Raw genomic sequence first — 11,801 nt, 5'->3', positions numbered from 1 at the left:
TTTAAATGTGACAACAATACTCCATACATGGGCGAATGGTGGCCCTCTAGAGGTACAGGATACTTTCAGGAGTAAGTTGCTTTCTAGAACAGTAGAGAGAGAGCCTACCTTCCTCATAGCAGCCCTGGCAATTGCTAGTTACAGTTATGCACTTAATAACAAGAACAAGGTAAATAAACGCACATAAATACACAATGTGTGAGTCGCAATTCTCTCGTGGTTGTTGAGTTTTTTGTTTTTTTTTAACTGAAGACGAATATACCGATCCATGAAAACACATGGAGACTTGCTGGGAGTTTCAAAGGTTTTATTAAAAGAGTTTGCTCTTTGAGAGAGAGAGAACAAATAAATTATATCTTTCTCTTATTTTTACTTAGCCATAAAATGGTCGACGTACAAGCGGAGTCTCGAGGCAATATTAACTTAGATTGTCTCTGCAGTTTTAGATACATCTCACCTTTCACTTATCAACTGACTTCTAGGAGCTGTTCTCTTCCTCGAACACGTGTTCTAATCTTTGTATCATCTCATTTGACACCTACATTTCCAATGCATTTTGTCTAAGGAACAAACCCTTGACCGCCCATCACCCTGCTTTAATCACGGCAGCTCCAGCCACTTGAACGTGAGATGATTAATTATTGTGGATGGATCCTCGGCCACACTCTCTGCTAATCTCTGACGATTCTCATCACTTCTTGCCGTACGGGGTCTACCAGATTTAGGGAGGTCACATACAGACCCTTACTCATGAAATCGAGCCACCATAGCTTTTATTGCATTGGGAGTAGGGGAATTTCTTGTGTTGAAGTTTTGTCGAAATTCTCTTTGAGTTTCTGATATTGACTCATTCAACCGAAAATACAACTCTATGATAAATATCCGCTCCTCGGTAGTGTAACGACTCCTCTCCTGATGACCTTGGAAGGGTTACTCTAGATGATCCGAAAAAATAAAAGAAAAATATAAAAAAATTAAGAAAGTTATGAATTTTTTTTTTAACCATCAGTTTCTTTTGGGACACCCTGTGTGTGTGTGTGTGTGTATATATATATATATATATATATATATATATATATATATATATATATACGAGGGACACTTTAAAAGTAATGCCTCCTATTTTTTGTTCCGCCTAAATGGATCAGAAGGAATTACAAATTTCATTGTTATGATGACTGAACTTATGCATTCATAACCTGAAAGTTTCATCTCTCTGTTGCAAATATTGACCGTGTGAGACTCTAAGAAAGCAACACCTGTCATAGACGTGCATCTGAAGCAGAGATGTGTCATTGAATTCCTCCATACAGAAAAAATTAAACCGATCAACATTCATTGGCGCCTGTTAAACGTTTACGAAGCTGATTCAATTGATGACAGCAGAGTTAGGAGATGGGTTCGTCGATTTCAGATTGGCAAAGAGGCATCAAAAGAAGCTGACAACAATGCATTGAGAATGGTGATGACTATGTAGAAAAATAAATTCTGGAGCAGAGAGGGTCGCCTGTTTTAATGATCCTACTCTCGTTAGTGTAGCTCTTCAACGTTTATGTGTACACACACACACACACACACACACACACACACACACACACACACACACACACACACTTATATAAATGTTAGGACAATTTATCAGAATCGCAAATCAGAAAAATTGGGAATTTTGATGGTATCAGAATTGATATCAGAATCCGAAAAAGTTGTGCATATTTCTGATGCGAAAAACGATTCTTTTAATTGTCTTTTTATTTGATTTTATTTTGAAAAAAATCTTCCACTGCTGTTAGTAATGATAACATAATGTTTATTTTAAATTACCAGTAAAAGTAAAATCGTTAGATCTTCCCTCACAGGTGTATTTTGATGTCTTGGAAAATATCTGTACATTTAACATGTGTTTTCATGGTATTCGGAACAAAATAATAACTTTATAGTTAAAAATTCAGAGCTTTATAAAGAATCGAGATCGGTAATTGTATTGGAATTAGGAATTTAGTACGGAATCTGTACAAGGCCCAAAGGCCACTCAGGATAAGGGTTATTGCGTGTACAGTAATCAATGAGATAGTATTGTAGTAATCATTAGTATTAGGGGTTTTGATAGAGTGCCTTACTTAAGGGGGTGGTTTGTCAGGAGTTTGTTTATGTTGGACTTGAAGACGTCCAAGTTGTAGTCAGGTGGGAAACAGGCAAGCATCAGAGAGTTCCACAGCCGTGCAGTTCTAAGAAAGAAACTTTGTTGATGGAATCTATGTTTGGATTTAGGCACAGATAAAGAGTGGGGAAAATTATTGACAGTAGTTTCAGCCAGACGGATGCTTCTTGTGAAAGATTGGCGTGGGGGGACGAGGTATTGGAGCTCAGACGAGCACATGCCGTGGAAATAACGATAAAACAAAGACATGCTCGCAACGTCTCTTCTGTGGGAGAGAGGTTGCAGGGAAGAGAAAAGGACATCTTCCACCAGGCCACAAAGTCTATTTTGTACTCTGTCAAGGCAGGATAGGCTATTTTTAGCAGCTCCTGCCCAGATGTGGCAGCAGTACTCCATCCTTGGACGTACTTGGATTTTATACAGATAGAGAATTGCATCAGTAGTGAGATATCTTCTGGAGTGGTAGAAGTATCCCACCATTTTCCCAGCGTCCCTGGCAATAGACTTGATGTACGTGTTCCATTTCAGATCAGGAGTAAAGGTCAAACCCAGAAGCTTGTCAAAACATGGAGCTTCCCCAAGACGAGAGCCATCCATTTCAATTGATGTCAGATGGGGATCAGAGCGTTGATGATGTAAAGATAGAAGCTTGGTTTTGGATGAATTAAAAGTGACCAGCCACCTCTTCCCTCATTGTACCACGCGCTCAAGATCAGAGGAGAGAGAATCAGAGAGACCTTTGTCATTTACGGCCTTTGATGTGTTGCCATAGATGGTCGTGTCATCAGCATAGATGTCAACGAATGATTTAAGTATGTGTTTTGGGAGATCATTGATGTAGATCAGGAAAAGAGTTAGGCCCAGGATGGACCCCTGAGGGACTCCAGCATTAATACTGTGGGCCTCTGATTTCTGCCCATCAACCACTACTCTTATGAACCTATGAGAGAGAAATGATTTAATGATATATATATTAGTGGCCTGGCAAGGCCACAGAGGAGACAACCGAAACAGCAAAACCTGTAGAACACTATATTTATAAATGTAGACAAATTTGGGCATATTTTATTGGTTCTACCAATATAGCTAACTCAAAAAATATACCACCTTTTTTGGCAATTTTATAAATACGAAATATCAGTGATTATTGGTCAGAATTTAATAAAGGCTCGTTGGAAAGTAATGATCTCTGTATAGGGATATGTGACATTGGCCCTTAAGGTCGCACATTAAGGGGCCCTATTTTTATGGGGATTACCCATCATCCAGAGCCTATTTTTATAGCCATAAAATGTTTCATAGTCATTTGTTTTCCTAGTTTTGCATATGAATTACAAAATATCTGATATTTCCCCAAAACCTCTGGGCTTGATGGAGGGGAGACTAAAACTTGCTGCTATGTTTTCAAATGATCTGAAATAACAACAAGGGGAGACTTGATTCCAAATATTTCACATATGTTATATCTCCCTTCTTTAGTTTTCATACATAAAATAAATTTCACAGTGTATAAGGATTATTTGATACTGGGGATATTCAAAATCATACCCTATTTCCAAAAGAGAGGAGATATAACATATGAAAAATATTTGGAATTAAGTTTTCCCTTGCTGTTATTTCAGATCATTTGAAATCATAGCAACAAGTTATATATATATATATATTTTTTTTTTTTTTTTTTTTACACAGTGATCACCACTTATCAAGGCCCGGAAGCCACTCAGGGATAAGGGTTATTGTAAGTACATCACGTTAGTGAGGAGATTTTATGAAGTGTTTAATTAGGGGGGCGGTTCATTAGGAATTTGTTAACATTAGACTTGAAGACATCCAAGTTGTAGTCCGGAGGGAAGCAGGCAGACGGAACAGAGTTCCACAGGCGTGCAGTTCTAAGAAAGAAGCTTTGCTCATGAAATCCGCGTTTTGATTTAGGCACAGATATAGAGTGGGGGAAATTTTTCACAGTGGATTCAGCTAGACGGGTGTTTTTCGTGAAAGATTGGCGAGGGGGGACCAGGGATTGGAGTTCAGACGAGCACCTGCCATGAAAATAACGATAAAACAAGGATAGGCTCGCAACGTCTGTTCTGTGGGAGAGGGGTTGCAGGGTAGAGAAAAGGGCATCCCCCACTAAACCACGAAGTCTATTTTGTACTCTGTCAAGGCATGATAGGCTGTTTTTGGCAGCTCCTGTCCAGATATGGCAACAGTACTCCATCCTTGGCCGTACTTGGCTTTTATAGAGATAGAGAATTGCATCAGTAGTGAGATATCTTCTGGAGCGGCAGAAGGATCCCACCATCTTTCCTGCGACCTTGGCAACAGACTTGATGTACGTGTTCCATTTCAGATCAGGAGTAAAGGTCAAACCCAGAAGCTTGTCAAAACACGGGGCCTCACCCAGACGAGAGCCATCCATCACAATTGATGCCAGCTGGGGATCAGAGCGTTGATGATGTAAGGATAGGAGTTTGGTTTTGGATGCATTAAAGGTAACTAGCCACATCTTCCCCCACTGAACCACGCGCTCGAGATCAGAGGAGAGAGAATCCGAGAGAAAACTTCGTCATTTACAGCCTTTGATGTGTTGCCGTAGATGGTCGTGTCATCAGCATAGATGTCAACGAATGATTTAAGTATGTGTTTAGGGAGGTCATTGATGTAGATCAGGAAGAGAGTTGGGCCCAGGATTGACCCCTGAGGGACTCCAGCATTTATATTGCAGGCCTCCGATTTTTGTCCATCTACCACTACTCTTATGAGCCTATCAGAGAGAAATGATTTAATGATTGAGAAAACATTTCCAGTTATACCGTAGCTGGAAATCTTGTGAAGTAAACCCTTATGCCATACTTTGTCAAAGGCCTTTGATATGTCGAGAGCAATTGCCCTAGAAAGGAAGCCTTTGTCAAGAGATTCACTAATCCTGTGGGATATAACCGTCAGCACATCTGCGGTAGATCTTGCAGAGCGGAAACCATATTGTGTGTATATATATATATATATATATATATATATATATAGTGTGTGTGTATGTGTATAAGTTTCTTTTCAATCTTAAGTGATAATAAATGCTCATGGTAAGGGTGTCTGCAGATGGAGTCTATAAAAACATGTGTAATTCTCAATAGCACCTTTCTTGAATTGGCCTTGCTTGAGTTTCCTGGCAAAAAGTCTAAGGCAGCTGAAAACAATATCGATCTCAGTAGATACAGACTAGTGTCATTTTGGAAATTTCCTTCTACTAGACCAGTTGTACAACCAAAGTTTGCGAATTTACTACTTTTTTCTTTTACAAATTAATCAACACTGATCAAGGTTAAAAGTTATTTAAGAATAAGATGGAGGAAAGATATATGGATTTATGATGTTAGTAAAAGTAAGACAATCGATCTGGCATACCGAGCCCTCAATCCGTGGCTATAACCATTGAACCACACAACTTCCACATTAACAATAACCACAATAAATACCTTTCCTTTTTTTTTTTTACTTATTTTGAAACATAATATTTATTTCCCCTCTCGTTGTTCTCCCCTGCAGACATTGTCTAATGACAATTTAATAGTTCTGTTAAAATCTTGGCCTAACCAGGCTAATTGCTATTATCCTTGCTGACATTGTTCCTCTGGTTTCTGCCCTAAACACAATGGACGCTGAAAGGGGGTCGGGAGGGTGTGGGTCCTCTGGGCCAACTTTTTTGTTTTCTTGCCTGTCATTATTAGGACGTCTCAGATGTTATTATTGTCATTAGTATTGTTTGGTTCTGCAATCGTTATTACTATTATTGCGCCTTATTATAATCCAACCTTTATTTATTATTGTGTTATCGATCTTCCTGATTTACTAATGACCTCGTAATGTTGATTGCTTAATTTGTAGTTGATAAGAAGCAATCTCATCAACTTTTTTTTGGCATTGCTTTGTTTTTCGTAACAATTCTTACATACGGTAAATACATATATTTATATACATATTTTTTATGGCATATAAACCTTTTTATGACACCTATTTACCCTACGAGGGCAGAGTTAGACACAAGGTTGGTTTTCAAGTGAGAGAAAATTCCAGTTTCCCAAAAAAGTGCACTTCGGATAAAGACAACAATAAAAATTGTCTTAGTCTAGAAGGATATCTCATTCCTTGACCGAGAAGGAAAGATGAAGTATGGTATTTGATGTGAACCCAAAGTTGGGAACACGGTAGGAAAACATGGATTAGTTGTAAGAAAGATATATTAACCAAAATGTTACAAAGATAGGATAAAGGGTAAGCGGAGGTTACTACCTGGTGGTGTCCGTTATGGGTAGTATTACGCACTGTATACTACTAGTATTTCTGCAGATTCTACGGTATGACAAAACTACTCCTTGGGAGGGTTATCTCACATCATAATATAGTATTGGAAGAGTCCATGATGCAGGTTAGATTCAGTCTCATATCGATATAAGAACATATATTAAATTCTGTTCTTGCACAAAAGTGCCAAATCAGATAAAATTGGTAAAATGCTTATGTTTCCATTTCTTTAATTTTTCCAAAATTTATAGAATCCTACCCCTACACAGTAGAGATCCCCAGACGCCAGAAAGGCTTCTACTCTAACGGTTTCTTTCCCAGAACTACTAGACTTTGGAATTCCGTTCCGGGTTCTTGCTTCCTCAACTGTACTTACATGCAGAAGTTCAAGTGTAATATAACCAACATCTTGCTGCTCAACTCCCTACATAGTATCCCCGCAATCATGTCTCTGATAGTAGCCCCCCCCTACATCAAAATGAAAAAAGAGAACAAATTATTTTGTTTAATCTGCAAATAATGCTGTTTAACCAATTGATGAGACTAAAACTCCGAGCCGCAGTGGACCTGGGAGTAACGATAACTAAAAGTTGACTCCACACTCTTGAAAGCTGCCAAATTGTGAACTCACCATAGGCTGCAGTTTAAGGTCATACCTAGTATCAAGCTGGGGTGGATGATGTCTGAGTAGGTGATGCCGTTCAAAAGCAGAAGAAAACTATTAAATAAAAACAAGTAGTCTGAAAAAGATGTATTTTGGTGTGATAGATGAAAGAGGATTGGTGTGTTGTCAACATCTTACCTAATGGGTTTTCAGGCAATTTAGTATTGTACTCCTAGAACTAATTTTATATAAATATGCATGAATTATTGTTTTATAAGCTCCCCTCCCCCAGATGCATCAGCCCAAATGTGACAACAGTACTCCATACATGGGCGAATGGTGGCCTTATAGAGGTACAGGATACTTTCAGGCATAAGTAGTTTTCTAGTATGGTAGAGAGAGCCAACCTTCTTTGCAGCAGCCTTGGCAATGCTCTCAATGTATCTATTCCAGTTCATGTTCCCTGTAAACGTTAGGCCGAGGAGTTTAAAAGAAGTACTTTCAGATCTTGGCCATTGCTATTGGTGGTAGAGAATGGCTTTTTGTAATTATTGAAGGAAACAAGCTTAGTCTTGGCAGCATTGAATGAGATCAACCATCCATTTTTGTCCCCATTCCACTACAGATTGGAGGTCATCCTCTAGTGTTTCTGCCATTTCCTTAGATATGTGTTCATTTGTTTTCCCCTTGTGCCTGTTATAGAGAGCGGTGTCATCAGCAAATATTCCCATCTCCGAAACAATTTTATCAGGGATGTCATTTATGAATATCAGGAATAATAAAGGTCCAAGGATAGACCCCTGAGGTAGTCCCGCATTTATATCATATTGTTTAGATGTACGACCTTCGAGGACAACCCAGATTTTTCTCTTACTAAAGAAGGATTTAATTACATTATGTCTTCTTCCAGTGATTCCATATGATCTAATTTTCCTTAGAAGACCTTCATGCCATACCCATGTCAAAAGCCTTAGATATATCAAGGGCTACTGCTCTACCCTTCCCTGTTTTGTCCAGTGAACGGTATATATGTTTAGAGATTACAGTTAGGATATCTGCTGTGGAACAGGCTTGCTTAAATCCATATTGTTTGTTGGTCAGGAGTTTTGCAGCTGTAAGGTATTGGACTAGGGATTGATTAATTAAGGATTCAAATATTTTGGTGAAAAGCGGGAGAAGGTCAATGGGGCGATAATTTAATGGGTCAGTTCTTTCACCAGAATTCTTGAAGACTGGTACCACAGAAGCGGTTTTCCAGTAGTCGGGAAAGCAAGATTCATTAAGGCATTTATTGTAAAGTTTGGAAAGAACTGGAGCAACCTCAGCAGAGCATTTTTTTAATAGCACAGCCAGGATGAGATCGGGTCCACGTGCTTTGTCAAGATTTTTTATGATACCATGCACCTGAGAAGGGGTGATTTTCAAATTGTCTAGTGTGGCGTCTGTCCGCAAAGGAAAGTCGGGGAGGGAGTGGTGTGCCGGGTCCAGTGTGGAGTTTGTGGCAACCCGACTGACAAGCAGGTTAGCTTTGTTAGTTCTCGTGCAAGCAACCTCATGATCGTTGACTGCCCACTATTTACTGCACTGTTCTATATTTTCCGAAAATCACGGGTTTCTAATTTCTGTGCCTCGATGCGTTTTCTAGTGGTTTCAGTGTATTCTATCTTAGCTGTTGCTATTTCTCTCTTACAATTATTTCTAGCTTCTATATACTTCTGTCTGTTTGAACTGGACTTATCTCAGTTGAATCTGCGGTATGCATGCTGCCTTTGAGCAATGGCAGCTGCACAAGCAGAAGTAAACCATTGGAGAGAGTAGGGCTTGCTATAGAATTTCCGTGTGGGAACATGTACTTCAATTGCAGTTTGAACCATTCAGTGGTCTCATTTGCACACTGTTCCGCTGGAAGAGAAAAGATATTTCGCCATGGAGCATCTCTGATATATTATTAGAGGTCTTGTAAGTAAGGACCCGTCAGGCTAAAATGCATAGAATTCATTTTGTATAATAGGCCCGATGTAAACAGACTGGCAGTTGTGACCAGTGCGATATATAAAATTGAGAATTGGAGATCATTATTTTGAATTAGAAGTATTTTTGCGACCATAGCTTTGTTTATAAAAAGTGTCATAACAATATTAAAGAGATGGGTCGAACAGGCAGAACAGTTGTTGACAACATGGCGTGATGTCATCGGATTGTAATGTCCCAGAATGATCTGTTGAATGTGATTTTGGAAGGATTCTGATGAGATCAGATCCACTTTCTCTAATTCTCAGAGAAAATGGATCAGGCAGAGTTCTCGTGGAGGGGGGATGAGAAGAAGCACATGGCGGCTAAGATCATAGCAATATGGACGCACCCTCCCTCTAAGGAAGCGAGAAAACAACTTCAACTAGGGTAAAATCAATAATGGGATTAAACTCACTTATCCAGAAAAATAGAGATTTGCGTCCATTATTATGTGTTGAGAAAGCTTTTGTAAGGAATGGCAGGATGCAAACAACTTTATTCTATTTTAAGGGAGTGATACCCTTTTTTTGTAAATGTGTCGAATTAGCAAGCGCCCTTGTTTTAACATACACATTTTCTTATTTTAGGTGTTAGATTAGTTTAGTTTTTGATTTAATAATTATTTTTTATTTTATGTATTATTATGCTAAAGAACAGTTTATTCAGTACATACAGTTGTTTGCTATTTTGCTTCTACAGTTTAAAAGGGATTATTCAAAATTTACAATTTCAAATTTTTCATTCAGATATAATTTACATGAGCCATATAAAATTCTACTTGTCTTATTATTTACACGAGCCATATAAATTTCTACTGTTTTATTATTTCCCTTTCAACAATTAGCGAGTGTCTGGTTTCTTTGAGCTCTCAGTAATAAGTCATTATTGGTGTTTTTATTCGGGGGAGGGCGGTCTTTTGCTATTGAATGTGCTTTTATGGTCATAAAAGACATACCTACTTAGTATTTCTTGTTATTCTGGTTTCTTTAGCTAATACTGTGGCTTGGTAAACAATGCTTTTGGTTAGACATTTATTTTGCAGTAGGCAAACTGCACGAGTTCTACATTTGCAACTTTTCTTTTTATTATTATCCTTCTTATTTCTAGTCAGCCATATAAGCCCAGCCATTGGCTAATAGAAACATTTACTTGTGGGCGTTATTAACAGCGAATCTGATTAGTTGACTTGCTAAAATAAACACCACGTGTCTATCTGAAAGCACTTGATAACAGCCATTTTAGTCTGATGAGTCCATATAGGGATGAAACGTGGAAAATTCTGTCTAGGTTAGTTCCATATATTTTCATAACTTACTATATATATATTAGTGATGGGACGATTCAAATATTTTTCCTGATTCCGACACAATTCCCGATTCCGTGCTAAATTCCCGATTCCGTTACAATTACCGATTCCGATTCTCTATAAATCTGTAATCATTTAACTATAAGATTGTTATTTTCCCTGATTTTCGTAAAAACACATGTTAAATATGCAGAAAATTTCCTAAACTCCACATACACTTGTGGAGGATGAACTTTACTGGTAATTTAGAATCAATAAACATTTATTATTTTATCATTATTATAAGCAATGGAAGATTTTGGTTTAAACAAAATCAAATAAAAAAAGATAATTAAAAGAATCGTTTTAGCTTAGGTACTTTGGACAATGTCAAAACATTGTTAGTTCACTGGCCACATAGCAGCAGCTGTATAGCCGGTTAGAAACTTCGACTGTCATTTGGGCGATCCTGGCTTGAGGTAGTTGCTTGTCTGATGAGCTGTGAAACAGCGAAATAGTACTGGATGTGGATGACTATATATATATATATATATATTTCTGTAGAAATATATTTTCTTATTATATATCCATCCTTATATAAGAAGCTCAATGTAATTACAGACCAATATAGAGTAAATGACAAAAAGTTATATTCCAAAATTCATGATGTTGACCATCTTATAATTTATTCCTTTAATTCAGTTGACTTATACAATTCTTGACAGTATCTGTTTCGTAGTGTAAAATCAATCACTTAATTATTATATCAATCAGTGAATCTATTATGCCTTTAACTCATCAGAAGAAATAGCAACAATCAATCCGTCAAAAGGTATTGAAATGTAATTTGACATGGTAAAAATCCGAAAATTGGGAGAGAAGCTGTAGTTACCTTTATATTTTTCCATTACTCCATATTGAATTTAAGTTATAAGATGGTCAACATAATGAATTTTGGAATAAAACTTTTGTCATTTATTCTCTCTCTCTCTCTCTCTCTCTCTCTCTCTCTCTCTCTCTCTCTCTCTATATATATATATATATATATATATATATATATATATATATATATATATATATATATATATATATATATATATATATATGTATAGTTTAGCAATCGTTTTATCCGCTGGCATGTGTTGGACTGTTTTTACAAAATGGTTTCTAAACTTATCAATCTCTGGCCATTTATCACTCTTTTTCTCTCTTTACCTATCACATTCTTCCAATGCTGAAACCATTCTGGTAGCTTTCCTCCTCCTCCTACTCCTCCTCCTTCTCTTCCCCCCTCCAAGTGGGGATGCGTTTAGGGTAACTGAGTGCAAGCGAGTTATCTGAAATCCTATTAAGTGTAAGAAAACTGCGTCCAGTTCAATCGAGTTCAATCATTCTCTGGAAATTGCCTTAATTAAATTTTATAGATTCTCATGACGATT

The sequence above is a fragment of the Euprymna scolopes genome, chromosome 6 (assembly GCF_053919585.1).
Source record: "Euprymna scolopes isolate OS-2025 chromosome 6, ASM5391958v1, whole genome shotgun sequence".
Taxonomy (NCBI): Eukaryota; Metazoa; Mollusca; class Cephalopoda; order Sepiida; family Sepiolidae; genus Euprymna; species Euprymna scolopes.
Note: the sequence above shows the minus strand (reverse complement) of the source record.